Raw genomic sequence first — 6,772 nt, 5'->3', positions numbered from 1 at the left:
TCAATTATCACGTAAATATCTATTATAACTTAATAATTATCAAATACTCAAAGTTTTAGAGAAGCAGCCAGATGTAAAACATTAGTAGATATAAGTGATTACAAAATTTTGTGACCTTACTATTGATGGGAATTATTACCAGTTAGCACATCTAGCTACAGTTCAGATAGATTTATAGATGGAACATTCATAAACTACTTCTAGATTTATCAGGTAAATTCTAGATTTGTGATAAACCAGGGCAAAAGGGAGAACTTGTATCTATGTTATATGCCATACTGGAGTAGTTGGACTTAGATATATCCATTTAAACACCAAAAAGTAATTTTATTCAAAAGTTCACCCATATCACATACATGATTGTCTGCCAGATACCCAATTCATACATTTCTTAGCCAATACTTCATCAAATGAAATATACTAAACACTGCCCTGTGCACTCTGCATGAAACAGGAATAGTGGGAAAATACTGTTGTTATGTGTATCTGGATTCATTCCAAACTTTGACACAAAGCTCTAGATATATGAAATATATCTAGATACGTTTTAGATGCGAACCAAGCATCTAGTATTTTAAAAATACATTTATTTGTAAGTGTGCTTTCAAAACTTCATAATCAATTGTAATTTTAAAAAGCTAGAATTTATATCATGCATTTAAAATTTCCATATCATATTTGTGGTAAGGGATTGGATCTCACCAGACAGGACCCAGAGTTTACTCTGGGCTCTACGTGTAGAGTTCACTCCTGCCAGAGCTTTGGGGACCATATAGAGTCTTGGGGATCAGACAGAAGCAAGCTGTGTATAAGCAAGAAATTCACTTACCTTACTATAGCTACAGCCCCCTAAATATACATATATATATATATTAAAACAAATAGTCATCATAAAACAAACAAACAAGCAAAACTGAAGGCATTTAAATCCAGTAACGGCCGCATGAGCATGCTCAGGATCCAGAAGCGGCTCACCTGCATGCTGTGCTGCTGCAAGGTCTGGCTGGACCCCAACGAGACCAATAAAACCGCCACTGCTGACTCGCATCAATAGATCCCGGAGTTGATCAGAGATGGGCTGATGATCCGGATGCCTGTGACTGTCCATTCCTGGGCTCGGTGCCGGAAAAATACTTCGGTGCACTGCAAGGAACAGCATATGGGCACAAGTAAGCGCAAAGGTACAGCTTGTACCTCAAAGCCAAGGGAAAAGTGTCTAAAAATAAGACAATCCTCATGTAACATATCCACAAGCTGAACACAGACAGGCCAGCAAGAGACTCCTGACTAATTGGGCTGAAACCCACAGGTCTAAGACCAAGGGCCACACAAGTACCATGAGGAACGGTTCCAGGCGGAGAGGGAGAAAATCATTAAGGCTCTGTTCAAAGGGGAAGAGACCAAGAAGTGAACAGTTCAAGGAGGAAGACAACCTTTCCTGTCTGTACAGAGGGTCTTCATTGTTATTGGTTGTTGAATTAATGAAGACTTTGTCTGCAAAAAATTAATGAATAAGTAAATAAATAAAGCCAGTAACAGAAAAATGGGATGTGTCCCATTAAAAAAGATTCAGTGCCTATATATTCACTTTATACTACTCAGTTTCTAAAATAGATAGAAGTACATTTCAAACAATATAGGTGGAAATTGAGATCATTGTATTATGAAAAATAAGTCAAACAGCAAAAGACAGTTACTGAATGGTTTCACTCAGATGTGAAATATAAATGTTGAAAGCAAACTTGGAAAATACAACAAAACTATTAAACTGTATAATATAATAACAACAAAAATTAAAATAATAAGAAAACCATAGTTCTAACCAAAGAGAAAGAAAAGCCTGGTCGGCATAGGTAGTCCTTGGCTTTTGATAATTATGAGAATGCTGTTTATTTTTTCTCTTTAAAAAATTGTAGTGACTGGGGGCTGGAGAGATAGCACAGTGGGTAGGGTGTCTGCCTTTCACGTGGCCGACCTGGGTTTGATTCCCAGCATCCCATATGGTCCCCTGAGCACTGCCAGGAGTAATTCCTGAGTGCAGAGCCAGGAGTGACCCCTGTGCATCACCAGGTGTGACCCAAAAAAGAAAAAAAATTTAGTGACTCTCAGCTTCCTGAATTTATATTCCTTATTTTCCCCCCGAGGTTTAGCAAATTCTGACATATTCATTTCAATCAACATTTTGTTAAGTAATTTCTATCTCTTCACCTACTGACATACCTATTATCCATTATCCTTCTAATGGATCCTGATTGCTTTCAAAGTTTTTCATTTTTTCTGAATCCTAATTCTTTCCGCTATTCTGTTTGAGTCATTACAGGAAATTTACCTTCCTTTTTTCAGCAAGACTGTACTTCTTTTAAAATGCTTTTTATGCGGTTTTCAATTCATCTTTTATAGTTTTGCTTTGGAAAAATATTTAATAATCTGAAGCTATTAAAGAACTCATGTTGCTTCTGCATTTCCTTTTTTTTGTAATAGATGCTTTGTTTTGTTTTAATGTTCAGTTAAATGCATCTCCCCGTTTTCCTTCAGTTTACTATGGAGACTCATACTTGAATTCCCACAATAAGAGGAAGGAAGTCAGCCTTCCACTATCTCTCCTTTTCCAGGTGATGCCACAGTGAAGGTTTTGTAACCAAAGGCTCTGGCAACTACCGAGACTGATCAATGGGGAGAGGATTCTGACTAGTTGACTACGTTTACTAAAAATCACTCAGATATTTATCTAATTTAAGTACCCTACCTTGGGCATAACATGAATGGTCTGTCCTTTTGAAGAATCCTTTCTGGTGACTAGGGAGTTGCATATCCAAAGTTCAGTTCCTTTCCTGCATAAATTATATTAATTCTCTTTGGCTGGCTAAGCCACAGTGCTTACTCTATAGCTGATGTTTTGGCAGCTGTTGGGGTTCAGAGTCCAGTCTCTGGCAGCCTTGATGTCTTTTAATTCTTAGTTGGGGAGCTCAGAGCGATCTTGTATAAATAAATACCCCAACATCTTGACCTTGCCCCAAATAAGTCTGCAATTTGCTCTGCAGTGGCTCTGAAGTTTTTACATTATCTCTGTGGTAGCTAGATCCCTATTGGACAACACCGAGGGCTTTAGGACATTCATCTACCAAAATACAGGTGCCTGAATTGATCAAACCTCTCTGTGATAAGCTGATGAACATATATATGTTTTCTGGCTGTGTTGTAAGAGTACCATTTTGGGACACCATCTGTTCATCGTGTTTTATTCCCAGTTGGCTACTCTGATCAATTCATCACTGTGCTTCTATGAAAAATGCTAACACTCATCACCTAGTAGTTTGGTAAGGTTTATTTTTATTTTATATTTATTTTTTGCTACCATGAGTATGCTCAGGGATTAATACTGGTGGTGCTTAGGACATCATATGCCAGGTATTGAAAATTGCTATCCTTTTCATCAATAAAATACCACAGTGAGTTTGTTGAAATTCTTTACCCGTTTCAGTTAGAGTTATATTTATTCAACATTTAGATATGTTTCAAGGTAAATGTCAGAAAAGTTTGCCTCCAGGACTGTCTGAATGCATTTCTTTTTGAGAATGTTTACACTAGTGATGATGGAGATAGAGTGTTCAAATCAATTGGAGGACACTATCCAGAACGTAGTAACTCAAAAGTTTAATTTACCTTCTCTAGAAGCACTATTTGTCTGGAAATAGCATACTGTTTCACAATGGTAAAATATTCTATTTCAATGACTTAAAAATGTAATGATAGAGATCCTACTTAATAGACCCTTTCTCTTGGTTGGCTCTTATCTCTTTTACTCTGATTTCTAATATTTTAAATAAAATCTTTACTGAATGAAAAGATTAATGAAATAAATATATAGTGATTGTGGAGCAATAGCACAGTGGGTAGGGCATTTGCCTTGCACACGGCTGACCCAGGTTTCGATTCCTCTGTCCCTCTCGGAGATCCTGGCAAGCTACAGAGAGTATCCTGCGTGCACAGCAGAGCCTGGCAAGCTACCTGTGGCGTATTCGATATGCCAAAAACAACAACAACAAGTCTCACAATGGAGACGTTACTGGTGCCTGCTTGAGCAAATCAATGAACAATGGGATGACAGTGCTACAGTGCTGTGGTTGGTTTTGTCATAAAGCACTACATTAATGAAGTTCTTCACTTCCACCTTTACAATGTTATAATTTTAATTAATATGTTCTTTTAGCTCACTGGAATACATTAAAGGGAGTAAGTACTAGTTATAATAAGGTTGAACATAAACTCACGGAACTTTGAGTCTACCCATCTGAGATAGTTAATTTGCCTAGGATATGATACTAAAGTTAAATATTAATTATATTAGATTGAATTTATTTTGCCATGCAAGAAAAAGTTTTAACTTAATGTGGTCTTATTGTTAATTTTTGTTTCTGTTATTTTTGCCAAGTAAGTTGAATCATTAAAGATACAGCTGAAGTTGATTTCCTGTAAAGTTCTCTCCATGTTTTCCTCAATTTATTTCATAGATTCTGTTTTAATCAGAGATCCTTGGCTCACTTAGAAACTCACTAGAGTTACAACAAGTAGACACCCTACTGAATGAGAGCAAATATTTGTACACATTATATCAAAGAAAGGGCTTATATCCTTTAAATATTATAAGATTATAAAGCACTTATAAAGCTCAACAATAACAGAAGCATTGTCTGAGTAATAGTATAGTGGATGGGGCTTTTGCTTTTATACAGCAGCTCAGGTTTAATCCCTAACACACCATACTGTCCCCCAGGTCTTACCAGGAATTATCCCTGGGCAAAGAGCCAAACATGTACTCTGACCATCACCTTTTGTGGGCTCTCCAAACACAAATTAAAACAACTGCAACTGGACAGGCAAAGAAAAACTTTCTATTCACTTAAAGAAGATATAATTCCAGGAAAGTGTTCAGTGACAATGCTCAGTAGTCATTTCTGGCAATGCTTAGGGAAATATATGGGTTTTGGGGATCAAATCTGGGTCAGTCTCATTCAAAGCAAATGCCTTACCCACTATCCTATTTCACTGCCCCCTAAGTGACTTTATTTTTTCCCTGTAAAGGGAAGTTAGGCCAAATAAGTTAGGGAATCTTTGGACTAATTTGAAAATACCAAAGCAAACAAATAGATCTTTAAAATGTGAGAAAGTTTGATGATATCAAGAGTACTTTCATATCTACAATACAATTTAATAGCTTTAATATACAATGTAGTATAACAAATTCAGAGATAATAAAGAGATTCATACAAAATAAAGTTGACAGGAAGTCAAAGGGTATTAGCCAACATTTGTTGTATTTCTTTCAATAAGATAATTAAGATAATTCAACTACCTTGCATTAAATTTCTTAACTGTAAAATCATTTGTCAATTTATAATTTTGTTCTTTTTGGACATTTGTTTAAAAGACTTTACATAGAAATGTCAGAATAGATTTTTTAATGTGCCTTCTTATGATGCATATTCAAGAAATACATATTTAGTCCTGTACAGGCATTTTTTGCTTAAAACCCTCTATTTCTTAGTAGTGCACTCAGAATAAAATAAAAATTCAAATTTTGGCCTACAAATCACTGCATGATATAACCTTCCTTTCCCCCACTCTTCTCTTTGTTCAGTGATTTCCAAGTCTCTAACAGCTTGCTTAGTCTTACTGCAAAGCTCAAAATCTCTGCTAATTCCTTCCATATGACTTTACCTCCAATATCTACTTAGGTCCTTTTTCCATCCTTTGATGTTTTATGTCATCTAAAACACACTAAAACAACTGAACAGAAAAAAAGGAACTTTACTGAGATAAAAAACTTAAGTTTGGAAAAATCATACCAGCAAGAACTGGACAACACTTCAAAAAGAGGTCTTGGTTTGAAGACCAACAGAAATAGAGTGATATAGGAGCTTAAACATATTCTCATATTTTTCAGAAATTCATACATATTAAAGAATAATGATGAGTGACCATAAACATTTTAGGAACATACAACAAATGTAGTTACAATAGAGAAAATAGCTGAGAGACTTCATTTGGTGATATTTTTAAGTACATTAATAAGAGGAAAATGACTAGGAGTCAAGAAAACTGTAACCATGTTGTCTATTCTAGCCAGAGTGAGATCAAAGGCCTGGAGTCCTTTTCAGTGCAAAAATTTTCTTAAATTTTTGTCTTGACTTAATCAGAGTCAGTAGAATGCAATCACAATCACGATCACGAAATCCTGCTAACCACCGATTTCTCAGGTGGGCTCAGTAACCTCTCATTTCATCCTTTGCCTGAGATCTTAGAAGGCTATCTCGCCCTCCCAATGATGTCGAAGTAGGGGCTCTTCAGGGTCAGGGGAATGAGATCCAGCTTGTTACTGGATTTAGCATATGAATACACCATGGGAAGCTTGCAAGGCTGTCCCATGTGGGCAGGAAACTCTCAGAAGCTTGCCAGTTTCTCCCAGAGGGAGAAGTGGGCTACAAGATATCGCGAGGCTACTCGCTTCTGTAGAATGCAATGGAAGCATCTATTGGCCTCTCCCAGGGAGCAGTTGTTGCACTCTCCAAACAATATGCTTCAGGCCAATTTTTTTTCAGCTTTTCCATATCTCAGAAAGTCCTGAATTTCAGAAAGAAAAGAGAAGAGGTAAACTCGCAGAAAGTCTCTATAGTTGGCACATATTTGAAATTGTTTGACCTCTTTATCTAAAATTGTTTCCCAGTTCACTCATTTATACAGTTGCATTTTTATTTATATTTCTTTTATGTTC

The 6,772-nt window shown here is 36.3% G+C and overlaps 1 pseudogene; it reads left to right on the top strand.

Annotated features, from left to right (window-relative positions):
* Positions 1-943: 943 nt before the first annotated feature.
* LOC129400072 (60S ribosomal protein L19-like) lies at positions 944-1,411 on the top strand (annotated as a pseudogene).
* The last annotated feature ends 5,361 nt before the right edge of the window (positions 1,412-6,772 follow it).

This window comes from Sorex araneus, chromosome X (genome assembly GCF_027595985.1).
Source record: "Sorex araneus isolate mSorAra2 chromosome X, mSorAra2.pri, whole genome shotgun sequence".
Lineage (NCBI taxonomy): Eukaryota > Metazoa > Chordata > Mammalia > Eulipotyphla > Soricidae > Sorex > Sorex araneus.
Note: the sequence above shows the minus strand (reverse complement) of the source record. Positions and strands in the feature narration are given on the sequence as shown.